This window comes from Saccoglossus kowalevskii, chromosome 3 (assembly GCF_978046115.1).
Source record: "Saccoglossus kowalevskii chromosome 3, keSacKowa6.1, whole genome shotgun sequence".
In the NCBI taxonomy this organism is placed as follows: Eukaryota; Metazoa; Hemichordata; class Enteropneusta; family Harrimaniidae; genus Saccoglossus; species Saccoglossus kowalevskii.
In genome coordinates this window covers 33,770,009-33,785,664 of record NC_140643.1, presented here as the reverse complement: position 1 = coordinate 33,785,664, position 15,656 = coordinate 33,770,009, and positions in this window count along the sequence as shown.

Sequence of the window (15,656 nt, the reverse complement as noted above, 5' to 3'; positions counted from 1 at the left end):
ACCCGAGTCGTAATAACATTGTATTTTTTCCATATTATGCTATAGGACATATGTCAAAAGGTCACAGTGTTGACCTGTCTATTTTTGAACTATGGTTATTCAATGGTTACGTCCACGCAATGCCAGTTTTATGTATTTATCAGTTGACGTGATGTTATTGAATCTAATTGTATTCCCTATGAATAATTTACTTTGTTATGTTTATGCTAATTTATTATAATTGTCATCATTTGTAACTTTATCATCATTGCAATGTAACTTGGAGGAGGACGATTTTACGACATTGTTATTTAATTTGATCGTGGGTCTGTATAGTTTTTATTATTACTTACTTACACGTATACGGCCTTCCCGTCCGTCACGAAAGCAAAAGCAAAATACTCACGGCATTGATCAATTTATGTTTTACAAATCTTATCCGTATTTTTTCTGAGGATAAAATATTACAACAAATGTATGCTTAAACTCAATCTGAATCCGTAAGTTTTATTTCCTGCTACATGCGTAGAAACCAAAATAGATTTGTTAAATTATTTTTAAAGTTGTAATAAAGCAATATTCATACCATTCTACTATGTGTGGTGCTATATCATACTATAACACACTGGTACAATGTTTTAAAACTGTAACCGAATACATATTAATACAGCGTGAAGATTATGCGCGCATATTAAATAATATATACATTTTAACACATGCAGTCGAATTCACTGCATAAAGCAATAGGTGGTCAGGCAATCAAGCGTGTTAACATCTAGTCTAGAATTAGAAACGCGAATAAATAATTAACCAATATATAATGCCATCGCGGGGATGCATTAATCAGTACGAAAGGGTATCCGAATAACGCCGATGGAATCCGAAGTATGTGTATAACACCCCAACCATGACGCTTGTCCATGTTAGTTGTGTTGTAATTCTAGTTCCACTTCGTTGCCACAACAAATACTGGACTCCCCGGAACGAGGATAGGTCACCGGTACATAACTATAGTTTATTCTCCGCAATTCAGTTACGCTTTATTTACCTGATCGGGGCACGTCGTTATTTGAAAAATGACCAATAGTTTGTTTAAGGAGTGTATGAATAGACCATTTGGGTCATACTGTATTCTAGTCACCAATTACTCTTCGTGACCTTTGTGATTATGTGTATTGCACATGACGCTTAGCAATTATTGAATTGTTACACTGTCTCGTATGTCCCTTTTTAAAATTCCTTCGCTGCTCCAACATTCATGCGTTGTGTCTGTCATCAATATATCAGAACTTCGAAAAATCCTCTGATGAATGATTTTATTTGCCTTTTGATTTTCATAGTAAACTATAGTAATACAATCAGTTGTTTTAGACAATGAGGTCACCGCAGTTGTACTGCGTTTCTGAGTGGCAGAAGATGAAAGGAGAGAATTGTTACAATTTAAACATAGCACTTCATACTTTTTTTTGAACGAGGAATGTATGGGTAGTGTTATGGACAACTGGTGAATGTTTGGTGAAAATGAGGCATTATTCAACCCGGGTGTATAGTAATCTGGTTTGAGTTTACGGTTAATGATAACCATACAAAGAGAACAGTCATTACCACGTCACTTGTATTCTCATAGGAATATTTGCCGCCATTGCCAATGAATAGGCGGCGTATAGTCAGGCGAAACGACAAATGTGAGTGTTTATGGTTCAAAAAACAAGTAGTACAGCTATAATCTCGACCAATGTCAATTTATAACTAACTCTAAGAACTCTAAGAACCAATAGAGTTTAATAACGACATACATTAATCGCTTTGGTGCACAATGTTGAACTTTTGGAAGTTCATAAACTACGTCATCTAGATTATGTTAATATATCAAATTCGAAAAACACTGTCCAATTTGAGTTTGGTTATGTTTGTCCTAGTACACACATAAGAATACTATCCCACTAAAAGAAGGTCAGTACAAAACTTTATTAAGCAAGTAAGAATGGCGACTTATTGCATTTCTAACCTTGCAGGTTGATTAGAATGGGATCTGTTATTTACACAAAGAGATCGAATTCCATACACACCCCCACGTCTCCAGTATCTGGCAGGTCATTACATATATAATGTTTTATACTTGGTTGTAACTAGTATAACGCTCATCATATCTTAATTCTACTGTGTATTATATTGTAATCATAATTAAATACATGGAATGAATAAATCAATCATAATTGTTAGCGCCAGATGCATAATACTGTTTTATTCAATGATATTGATTCCTTTGGGTAAACAGTAAAATTAATCCAAGCCGCGTGTGTGTTGGTTGAGTTGGGTCGGGGGGGGGGTAATTGATTTGGGACAGATGGGCGATATGTGCTTTTGTAGCTTTTGTCGAAAACAAGTAACATATCTATGAAATACACGAAAAAGTAATAAATAAATGTAATAGAAATACAGTATACAATAACGTTAAAACTCAGACTGAGGTTAAAGTGAGAGGGTCGTCACCTGCGCACGCGCGGGAATTGAGTCCCAAACGACGATAACAACACACGTTAAAAATGCAAAAGCTCATGGGTAGACGCTTGTTTGTAAACAATGACAGGCTATGGCCATCTGACGCGGGCGCAGGTGACGACTCCCCCGCTTTAACATTACGAGGAATTTGTACCTAAATAATGAAAAAGTGTAATTCCGTGTTTTCATCATTTTCGACCTAACTTATGAACATTTTGGGTATTTTCAACATAATACACGTATTATAGCTCGTCCATCCTGGTCGACATTCCAGCATTATTTATAATATCATATAGCAAAGAGACAGTATTTTATGTAGTATACTGTGACGTAGTCTCATCAAGTGTTGGTCAATTATTTCTGGCATGCCATGTTTTTTTTATGACCTCATAAAACTTGTCAAACAGAACCATCCCTGCCTACTGACCCGAGATATTTATTCTGACACAAAGTCCGAGGTACCTAATAGGAAAACTAAATCATCGTTAGTTGGCCCCTGAAGTCATTAGACAGAGGGAGCATGCCTAACTTGTTATGCCGGGTGGGTCGATGTTAATTATGGAGGACTTTACAAAGGGAATCATCTAAATCTTCAATATATAGCTTTTCAAAGACTTGAGCCTTGTCATGATCTAGACTATAATGGATAGTTCACGAAACCGAACATTTCGGGACGGTGAAATGAAACGCTAATAAGTCTTTTTTCGTCAGTATTGGTAGATATTTTAGATTCAAATTGTCCCTACAAAAAGTGATCTATGTTGCCACGTGTATATTGACCCCACTGTATGTTTTCAGCAAACCAGGTAACGAGGATTTGATCGATAGAATGATTCAAATCTTCCACACTGGTCAACGTTGGTGACGATTTTATCTTCAAAATAGATGGACATTGAAATCATGTGTATATTCGGATGATATATTTACCATGTCGAATTATTTACTATTCATTGTCGAACGACACAAATCCAAAATTTAGTCTGATCCGGTTTATTGGATAAAATTGTTGTTCATGTTGAAAGTCATCAAATTTTCTTGACTTGACTATGGTGAGATAAAAATTATATGTTTTTGTAAACTGCAAAAGTGACTAGTCTGAAATAAATTCAATTAGTAAATTTTTTTTAGATTTTGCCACCTGCGATTTGGCATTAGTACCATTAATTATTCATCAAAATTTTGCAAACACTCAATATAAATGGATTTTTTGGATAACCTGAATAAAATTGATGATAGGAAATCACTTAGTAGTCAGTCTATCCCTCTATGGAGTAGGCACATTTGAACACACCCCATTCAACGTTGTTGAACTACCAACACCGAAACGTGTCAGTGATATCGATAGAAAAAAAACCTGTATAATAATCAAACCCTCATCTGACGTCATCATGCTATCCAAGACAGCCAATAAACAACAATGTTTATGGCGTATGTTTACACTTCGATGAGAATTGTAAAATAATTTCGCAAATGTCATTCTCGTCCAAACAATTTTGACACGTAAAAATACGCAAAAAATAGTAGAACTGACCTACAGACACACTTTTAGCACATTTCCCCTATAGTCTGTCTTTATATTGTGTTTTAGATATCACCAACACTTGGGATATCATTGAATGACGTCACCGGTCGGGATATTATTGAATACCATCACCACTCAGGATATCGTTGAATACCGTCACCATTCGTGATACCCGTTGAAGATATTCACCATTCGGGATATCGTTGAATACCATCACTACTCGGGATATCGTTGAATACCGTCACCATTCGTGATACCCGTTGAAGATATTCACCACTCGGGATATCGTTGAATGTCATCACCACTCCGGATATCGTTGAATACTATCGCCAATCGGGATATCGTTGAATACCATCACCACTCGGGATATCATTGATGATATTCACCACTCGGGATATCGTAGAAAAGCGCGGCCACACGGGGTATTGTTGTATAAAATCGCCACTCGATATATCATTGGATACCATCACCACTTGGAGTATCGTTGAATACTAATACCACTCGTGATATCGTTGTATAGAATCATCACTTGGGATATCGTTGAACATCGTTATCATTCGGGATATCACTGAATACCATCACCACTTGGAATATCGTTGAATATATTCACCGCTCGGGAAATCGTTGAATATCGTCTCTACTCAGGATATCGTTGGAATATCGTTGTATACAAACATCACTCGGGAAATCCTTGAACACCGTTATATCATTGAATACCGCCACCACCCAGGATACCATTGACTGCCATCACCACCCGGGATATCATTGTATACCGTCACCACTCAATATATCGTTGGATACTCTCACCACTCAGGATACCGTTGACTGCCATCACCACTCGGGATATCATTGTATACAGCCACCACTCGATATATCGTTGAATACTTTCACTACTCGGGATATCGTTGACTGTCACCACCACTCGGGATATCAGTGAATACCGTCACCAATCGATATATCGTTCATTACTCGTGATATCGCCAGTTAGATATAGATCATGAGGAATGCTGTATCACGAGCCATACGGGGGGAGATGCGTGCTACTTAACTTGAATCCAATTCACATCGATGCATGTATAGTAAATCATTCGGATCCTCCAGGAATTAATAACTCTAATATTTCACACCTTGACAATTCCCCGGTATGATTTATTCGTTTGTCGTATCTTTATATTTCAACTAATTTATAGTCGTTGAATTGGCAATAAAAGTTCAACTTGGGGATGAACTTGTTTATAACACTATGATGTGTTTAGAATTCCGCGTACAGTTACATAAACAAGCGAAACATGCATGATATTGTATTTTCTATCCAAAGTTTATGCCAAATACACACATACAAATCATTATATGTTGTTTCCAGCCAATTAAAGATGCATCGATTTGAAGTAGACACATTCTTTAAACTCATGCCTTCTCATGTACGGCACAGATGGCATACTGACCATTTTTGAAAGACCGCGCCGTTTAGCGCAGAGAGTGCCTGCAAACATATTCTCTTATTACCAAACGCTTCAGCGTGGTATTAAGAGTTTGTTTTCAGGGGTGGGTGATACCAAGGTGGAAAATGGATGCACATAAGGGGTTAATTCCTTGAATTGCAATATAGAGGGTTCAGGCTGAAATACAATATATAGTGTTTTCATGTTTCGTCTGATATTTCTGTGGTATTCTGCTGCTGTAAGTAATGCACGATTTGTTCCGAAATTCAGTATATTGTGTGTATTCCAGGGTTATTCGTTTTTTGCTGAAAACACCCCTACTTTTTAGTGGCAGAGTTTGAATAGTCTCACTCCCACTGGGAAATCTGCATTGTTGCTTGAATGTGAGTTAATTAAACACATTTTCCAGACCGGCGAAAGAGTATGCAACAGCCAATTTTAACAGCCTGTCACGTGATTTTAGTCTGAATGTCAACAGGAAAAGAGGCTAGTCCATTTTACGCAGGAGTAATTGGGAGTAGAATATGTGAGGGATAGTATCAACAGAGATGTGTATAGTGAAATGTAATATCTATCCTTCATTTACATCTCTGAGCATTTCTGTTTTAGTATATTGGTTTGAAAATGTTGAACTTGCATGATTTGCAATGTGTTTTTTTTAATGGGACTCCCCTATTGATCGAATCCCGGGTTTGAACGACACGACACGGCACACCACGGGATTTGTTTGAATACAATGCTGATGGCAAACATGCCGTGTTACTGCAGTACTGCGCTGACGGGATGACTTACTAGTACTGCATGCTACAACTTCGCTTGTGATGTTGCTTGTTAGCCATGGATTACATGAATCTTGATTACCAGTCAAATGTTGCTCATTTGACGTTGGTAATCTTTATTTGGAACTGAGTAACTTCCTGGTACTTCGTACTATGATAAAACTCAGTCAACATACACCAAGTTCTCTCAATCGTAGTATTCCATGTGATGTACACCTAATATGCCAAAAATTTTGCTGAACGAGTTGAACTGAATAAAAATAGCAGACGAAAATTTGTTAACAAAATAAAAATACTTCGGTTGCCAATGAAAACCGGTAAAAAACAAGCAATATGTTTTCGGCTGTTATCATGGAAGGGACATGAACGTGAAGCTAACGTCTGTCTGTTTATAACTAAAACCGGGCACCTTATACGAGGTTTGCAAAATAACATGGCAGTCATTAGAAGTCACTTTATTTTATTGTTAGGACGTATTCAGCCGTTAAATGTATTATTTCCAATCGTTTTGCGATAGTATTTTCTAGATTGGAAGCAGCATTTACATTTTATTCAAAGTTCAAAGCTGCGTTGGGATTCCGTTGACAGTGGTAACAATGTCGGCGCCGGTGATCTCTTACCAGTGCGCAACGTAGCCAAAATAAAAGGCATGATCATTTGGGCACTGCTGTTACAAGACTTTGGCTGTTGCCATGGTAGCGGTGGGTCAGGATTGTTTTTCCAATTAGTGATGGTACGACCTGCCTGTCAAGTATGAACCGTGACAAAATCAGCCAAGCCAAAAACAAATCACAGAAGAGTTAAAAAGCCATTCCTGCTGAACAGTTACTCTAACTTCGGGGTCAACTTTCTCATTAATGAAAAAAGATATCAAAAATTCAAATAGTAACTTTTTGCCCACACTCCAGCCGAGTACAATGAGCTATGTCTGAGGTGTTGTATCACAGGGAGTTGGACAAACTTATGTATTTTAATAAATTATTGAATAATAAAATGTTATATAACTTTTCTTTTACCCCCCTCCCCTTCCTGGAATCTATTACAAGTATTTTTGTCAGGTTCAAATCGTTCACCAGCATTTTTGGCATGTTAGATGTACATCACATAGAATACTAGGATTGGGAGAACTTAATGTTTGTTGACCACCTGGAATCTGAGTTTTATAAATCTTGAAGGGCTCTCGGAAGATCCACCCGCTGCCTGGACCCGCAGTAAAATCTCCGATTAATATGGAGCCGCAACCATCAACATCGATATACCACGAGGTTTCTGCTGGCGACGTTGCGGCGTTACTCAGTTCCAAATAAAGATTACCAACGCCAAATTAGCAAAATTTAACCGGTAACCAAGACTCAGTCTATCCACGACAAGCAAGCAACATCACAAACGAGGTTGTAGTGTGCAGCTCACGAGTCAGCGACGACCGATTTCAACGAAAGTCATTCCGTCAGTGGAGTACCGCAGTTGCACGGCATGTTTGCCAATGCACAGATCTGTGGAGGAACTTTTAACTTCAACATCAACCGTGTATCGTAGTCGCCCAGTTTAAGTTCTGGTTCTGTCGTGGTCCCAACTAAAGGGCGACAGTCGTCGTGTCGCGTCCTGTTCGATATGGGACTCATAGCGACGTATACAACGCGTGTAAAATACTAGTACATTGTTTATTTACATGAAATTCGAACACGCGCTGTGCTACGACCACCGCGCTTAAACATCCACGAGTTATTTATTCGGACAAAGACTTAAATTAGACGTCTGATTATTTTATTTTCACACGTACAGCGACACGCGTTCTACACTGACAAGCGTTGCTAGGTCGCAGCACTGTCTTGGAGCATATTAATGGGCAATTGGGTTCCCCGATCTAAATTTCTATCCCGGTTTGTTGCACGTTCTTTTTTTAATATGAAATAATCAAATATGGGACATGTGTATAATAACAGAACCCCACACCCTCCCCGTGGCTTCGCTCGTAAAAGTACGGCAGCAGGATACACCGCATCACTCGTGAAAATAACTTCCATACGCAATGAAAGCCACGGGGAGGGTATCTGTCATAATACTTCATTATCACTGAAAACATTTTTCCCCTGAAATAAATTCCAATGAATATGTCATTTCCCTCATACTATATTGAGACACAGCGCAGTGAAAATTAGATTCACATGTAATGCTTGAAAACATGTCAGCAAAAATAAATTAAGTGAAATTCTACGTGACTTCATAATAGTTGGAAATGAACACATTACACCCGACCCTACCACTCCATATACAATGTAAACTACACCCCAAAACATCCTTTCACCCACAGTTACTACCGTGTTTCACCAGTGTATTCTATTTGACGTCAGGAGAAATTGAAATAAACAAAGTAATTATAATTTCAGCCTCTAGTTGACCACTGATTAAATAAACTACCTCGTCTTTATGTCAACTTGCAGTTATTCGTTGCCTACATCAGTGACTTCAAAATATATGTTTCAATCCCAGGAATTTCACTCGCTGTTAATTGCATGGGAGTGGCAGTCTTTAATGAATTTCTATTGTCATGTCAATTTCTTGCGATTACTCGAACATTAAGCTGTAACCACATACCGCCTAGGTGCTGTAATTAAATCCTGGTGTAAGCACCATATGAACTATGAACAATGCATGTGAAGCCAGCTGTGGGGTATATTCAATCCTATAGATTTCTCATTGTTTGGTAACTATTTGCTGCAAATGCAACAAAAATCAATATAAAAAATATTACTCACACAGTATTCTACAGGTTACTTGTACTTTATATATACAGGCTTGCGGTCATGACATAAACCCATTTATGTCACATTTACATTTAAAATTACGTAAAATCTGAAAATATTGATTAAAGCGCGGTGGTCGTCGCGCAGCGCGTGTTCGAATTTCATGTAAATAAACAATGTATTTTACACGCGTTGTATACGTCTCTATGAGTCTCATATCGAACAGAACGCGGCGCGACGACCACCTCCTTTTAAAACCATTTTAGATAAGACTCATGATACAATGTTTAGATACCAATATGTTACCAGGCCAGGCGATGTTTGAAAAAAATTAAATAACACGGTGTCTATGAACTACTAAACTAGTTGAATGGTTTGGCGAGCAAAGCGGAAATGCCCATTGCATACCAGCAAATGGTTGAAACTCACGGAAATTAAATCTAACATCATGACACGATCATGAATGAAACCTTGGTGAGAGGATAAGGTGACTGAAACTGTCAGCTACTGTATCTCATTATTCGTACAGGCTGAGACTGAACTTGGCCCACATATATTTATTCACAGTGTGTGCATATCCAATTTGCATATTCGTTGAGTTGATGTGACTGAAACAGTATGTACAAATACTGGAAGTAAAACATTTCAATTCTCTTGTCATATGTATATATGTTAATTTGACTGGAATTTGTCATCACTATATACAAACTCGTCTCTTCTAATGCCCTTTATGTATGGACAATGTAGTAAGGGTGAGGGGTGACCCGTTGGTCATTTAAACTAATCTACGTAGATTACTTTAGTAAACGTAGATTACTTTATTAAACACATGGTATCTTACAAGGAGAATTTCTCTTTATGTTATATTCACTTTTAACCACTGTTTTGTTATTCTTGTAGAATGTGAAAGAGTAGGTGACAGACCCTTCTTTCCCAGACTCGAAAAAACGTTAACCCAGTATTATAATTGTCATAGGATACTGGTCAGCCGAATGGTAGATGAGAAATTTGGCAGGCCTCACATCAGAGCAGGCTATCGAGACTAAAGTTTCAATCTGTTGGAGGCCTACCAGCCGGTCATCACATGCTGTGTTGTTTACATCTTGTTATTTGGCTTCCTCGTGTGGCAGGCGTTTCCACTCACTCAGTTGTGTGTTTAGAAACCAGGCACTGTAAACCTACCAGTAACTGACAACTGTATCACATGCATCCAACCTTGGGACTTAACGTAGTAGAAATGTTTGTTGGACTCAAACATATACTATACAAAAACAGTAAATCGTGTCGGTTGCTTAAAGGGCGGTGGTTGTCGCGCAGCGCATGGTCGATTTTCATGTAAATAAACAATGTATTTTACACGCGTTGTATGCGTCGTTATGAGTCTTATATCAAACAGGGCGCGGCGCGACGACCGCCGCCCTTTAATCATATATTTCTCCAATTGCAAAACTGTGTTTAGGGTTCGGCCATTGGATACATTGGGGGGGGGGCAAATTCATGTAAGAGATTGCAAGAGACTACATTGAAAAAAAACAACAACATGTGAGCTACTTGCTTCTCGAAAAGATATTTTCCAGGACGTTTTTATCACAAAAATATATTTGCTGACCAACAATGTTCTCAATCAGACCCTACATATGCATACAACGTATTCCCAACCTGATTTGTGAATTAATGTCTTTTTATTTGGTACTTTTGATGGCGATAATTACTTTAAAAAAGCGAATAAACAATTTTGAAAATTCCTAGGCAAATATGTGTTACAACCGGTAAGTGATCAGACCATTCTATCATTGCTTCTCTAATATTAAATTTACTTGTACATGCGTGTTTTGTGTTATAGTCAACACTCATTAGACAGAGCAAAAAATCATGCTGTGTTTTGATGTTGTCAAAAAACTAACCTAAAACAGTACAGTTATTGGGATTTAAATTGTTGGCTGTAATAAATCCTAAAGTACAATGCTAAAACTTAAAAAGTCAATGTCAATGACAAATCGCGAAACAAAATGTAATGCTTCTTTAATTCATAATGAAGGTTGTCAATATCGAATTTCACGAACTATTCGGTCGTTATTATTTTCCGCCATTTTTGTCCCAGCTGTCACCCAAAAAGTAATTCGGATCAATGAAATATAATTGTGGAGTCTTTGTACGATTTACTACCTTTATTGACGAAATTCTTTAGTATGTACGCAAACAATACTATTTTTGTGAAGAGTAATAAAATAACCCATTAAGTTACCCAGGCACACGGAATTGTGTCTTTTATTTATTTACAGAGACTACAGAGTTACGCAAATAAAAATTCCCCACCCTCATACAACTCTTACATTGTATGTACTGCAGTTATACCAAGGTAAATATTAGGGAATAATAATATTATCACATGCATATGTACAAACTATTAGTCAGTTGTCGTGTTAGTGTTTGGTTTCTATAAACTTGTCAACACAGCATAAGGTTGATTTGATAGGATTGATAAACCATTCGAATTCGATCTCCAAAAAAAGACCCATTTTTTAAAATTAATGTTACCAAGTTATTTCACGTTTTCTTCAATAACTCGATAATGACGCTAATTAAAATCGAACGAACTTGGTGAATATCTTTCCAATCTTTTGATTGAACATTCGAAAAATATACTATTAGTTCAAGTTGAGTTGCAATATTAGAATAAAACGAACAAGGAACTTCAGAATTATCTGGCATTAGTATCTTTGCTTATACAAGTTCATTTTCCTCATTTAAACAAAGTAGCTAAAGTATAATAATCACCCGATTAAATATACTATTTACCAGTAACTCCCAGTCGCCACTGTTTTTTCCTTGTCACAAAATATTCTCAAAGCAGCATTGTCATTATATATGATATATGGTTACATATATGTTAGGTATTCATAAAATGATGAATGACAAGATGACACTGTGTTTAACAATAATTTTACCCAGAAAACATGGCAACATGAAAACATGGCAACATGAAAACATGGATAAATCAAATATAACAAAGCAATATTGCAATTCCCACAATGCACTTCAGGGGCCGACCACGTCCGCCGGTAAAACATCCAAATCTAAGAATCCGTTAACTTCTGTTAACTCTTTGCAATGTAGGTTGGCAAGAATTCTTCGGAACCCCGCCTTCTTTGGTGTCAAGGTAAACGTTACACTGCCAGTCTCATTGGGTTTTATATCACTGCCATGAAAAGAAATTAAAAGCTGATTGCAAAGTGGCTTTTGTAAAATTTTGTTGTCTTGATTCATCTCAAATTACAAATAGAGATACTACATATCATTACCGAGGGTGTAATTTAGTTATTACAATAATGATGAAACAATCTCAGGAAGGAATTTAATGTGAATGGAGTTAAACTGCTCACGCACGCACGCGCGGGAATTGAGTCCCAAGCAACGATAACAACACACGCTAAAAACGCAAAGTCTCATGGGTAGACGCTTGTTTGTAAACAACGACACGGCATGGCCATCTGACGCATGCGTAGGTGACGACTCCCTCGCTTTAAAAACCATTATTTATCTCGGAATTTGTGAGTAAACATTTGTCAGTCTCTAATTTTTTATGTTTTTGCCGAACACAATTAATATACTGCCCTCAAGAGGTAAATTCATAAAAACATAGAGGGCGCCAAATCATGTAATGCTATGCAGTTCACTACTACGATTAATATCAGTCAATATACACTACTTTTAGACTGTTAAACGTTTGGTTGCAATAGTCAGATGGGTTATGGTGTCAATTCAGTGACCTACTAGAGATGAAAAATTGAGTTGTAGCGTTGATCCCCATAAAGGTAACCATAGGTTTAGCTAGATAATGTCAGTTATGTCAAAACACAACGTTTCCTTGGTATCGGATATTTGTCAAACAAACCAATCATATTTAACACACTAGTTTTAAATAATAACCAGTAATATACATATTTGCTGTTTAGCAGCACTACCACAGCGCCCACAGCGGCGAATCGGAGAACTGCTCCACTCATATCCATACGCCCAATTTTACCCCAAATGATTGGAGTAGCGTTTTTCTGGTCTGTCTTAAGTAACGATTTATCTTATGTCAGGTGTTAGGTTATAAAACAGTGACAATAATGAATTCTATTACAGAAAAACACGAAATCCGATTCGTTTCGCGATGATCACTTTGTGATCTTTCGTAGGAAAAGAGGTAAAGTGTGAAACATTGTTATTGACAACCTAAATGCAAAAGAATGTTGTAATAAAACTGTTATAATACATGTTCCGGCCCCATGAACACGCGCAATAAAATATTTCCAGAGTACAATGTTCCGATAAACAACGTCTGAGTATTCTGACAGCCTTATTTTGCGTAGCAAGTAGTGTGCAAAACAACATAGAACAAAAAAACATTTCATATAAAAAAACAGTCGGTTCGAAAAATGTGGAATAGAAAATACAATTAGCAGCCATTTTCATATTCAATACACCAATCCCATTAACTGCAAATCTCGAATGTAAAAACAGGACAAACTAAGGTCTTGGAGTACTCTCATAACCTGCAAATATACAAGTACAAGTATAGGTGGTACAAATGTCAGGTAGATTTAACACAGTACAAAAATAGGTGGTACAAATGTCAGGTGGGTTTAACACAGTACAAGAATAGGTGGTACAAATGTCAGGTGGATTTAACACAGTACAAGAATAAGTAGTACAAATGTCAGGTGGGTTTAACACAGTACAAGAATAGGTGGTACAAATGTCAGGTGGGTTTAACACAGTACAAGAATAGGTGGTACAAATGTCAGGTGGATTTAACACAGTACAAGAATAAGTGGTACAAATGTCAGGTGGGTTTAACACAGTACAAGAATAGGTGGTACAAATGTCAGGTAGGTTTAACACAGTACAAGAATAGGTGGTACAAATGTCAGGTGGATTTAACACAGTACAAGAATAAGTGGTACAAATGTCAGGTGGGTTTAACACAGTACAAGAATAGGTGGTACAAATGTCAGGTGGATTTAACACAGTACAAGAATAAGTGGTACAAATGTCAGGTGGGTTTAACACAGTACAAGAATAGGTGGTACAAATGTCAGGTGGGTTTAGCACAGTACTAGAATAGGTGGTACAAATGTCAGGTGGGTTTAACACAGTACAAGAATAAGTGGTACAAATGTCAGGTGGGTTTAACACAGTACAAGAATAAGTGGTACAAATGTCAGGTGAGTTTAACACAGTACAAGAATAGGTGGTACAAATGTCAGGTGGATTTAACACAGTACAAGAATAAGTGGTACAAATGTCAGGTGGGTTTAACACAGTACAAGAATAGGTGGTACAAATGTCAGGTGGGTTTAACACAGTACAAGAATAGGTGGTACAAATGTCAGGTGGGTTTAGCACAGTACAAGAATAGGTGGTACAAATGTCAGGTGGGTTTAACACAGTACAAGAATAAGTGGTACAAATGTCAGGTGGGTTTAACACAGTACAAGAATAAGTGGTACAAATGTCAGATGGGTTTAACACAGTACAAGAATAGGTGGTACAAATGTCAGGTGGGTTTAACACAGTACAAGAATAGGTGGTACAAATGTCAGGTGGGTTTAGCACAGTACAAGAATAGGTGGTACAAATGTCAGGTGGGTTTAACACAGTACAAGAATAAGTGGTACAAATGTCAGGTGGGTTTAACACAGTACAAGAATAGGTGGTACAAATGTCAGGTGGGTTTAACACAGTACAAGAATAGGTGGTACAAATGTCAGGTGGGTTTAACACAGTACAAGAATAGGTGGTACAAATGTCAGGTGGATTTAACACAGTACAAGAATAAGTGGTACAAATGTCAGGTGGGTTTAACACAGTACAAGAATAAGTGGTACAAATGTCAGGTGGGTTTAACACAGTACAAGAATAGGTGGTACAAATGTCAGGTGGATTTAACACAGTACAAGAATAAGTGGTGCAAATGTCAGGTGGGTTTAACACAGTACAAGAATAAGTGGTACAAATGTCAGGTGCGTTTAACACAGTACAAGAATAGGTGGTACAAATGTCAGGTGGGTTTAACACAGTACAAGCATAGGTGGTACAAATGTCAGGTGGATTTAACACAGTACAAGAATAGGTGGTACAAATGTCAGGTGGGTTTAACACAGTACAAGAATAGGTGGTACAAATGTCAGGTGGATTTAACACAGTACAAGAATAAGTGGTACAAATGTCAGGTGGATTTAACACAGTACAAGAATAGGTGGTACAAATGTCAGGTGGATTTAACACAGTACAAGAATAGGTGGTACAAATGTCAGGTGGGTTTAACACAGTACAAGAATAGGTGGTACAAATGTCAGGTGGATTTAACACAGTACAAGAATAAGTGGTACAAATGTCAGGTGGATTTAACACAGTACAAGAATAGGTGGTACAAATGTCAGGTGGATTTAACACAGTACAAGAATAAGTGGTACAAATGTCAGGTGGGTTTAACACAGTACAAGAATAGGTGGTACAAATGTCAGGTGGGTTTAACACAGTACAAGAATAGGTGGTACAAATGTCAGGTGGGTTTAACACAGTACAAGAATAGGTGGTACACAAGTCAGGTGGGTTTAACACAGTACAAGAATAGGTGGTACAAATGTCAGGTGGGTTTAACACAGTACAAGAATAAGTGGTACAAATGTCAGGTGGG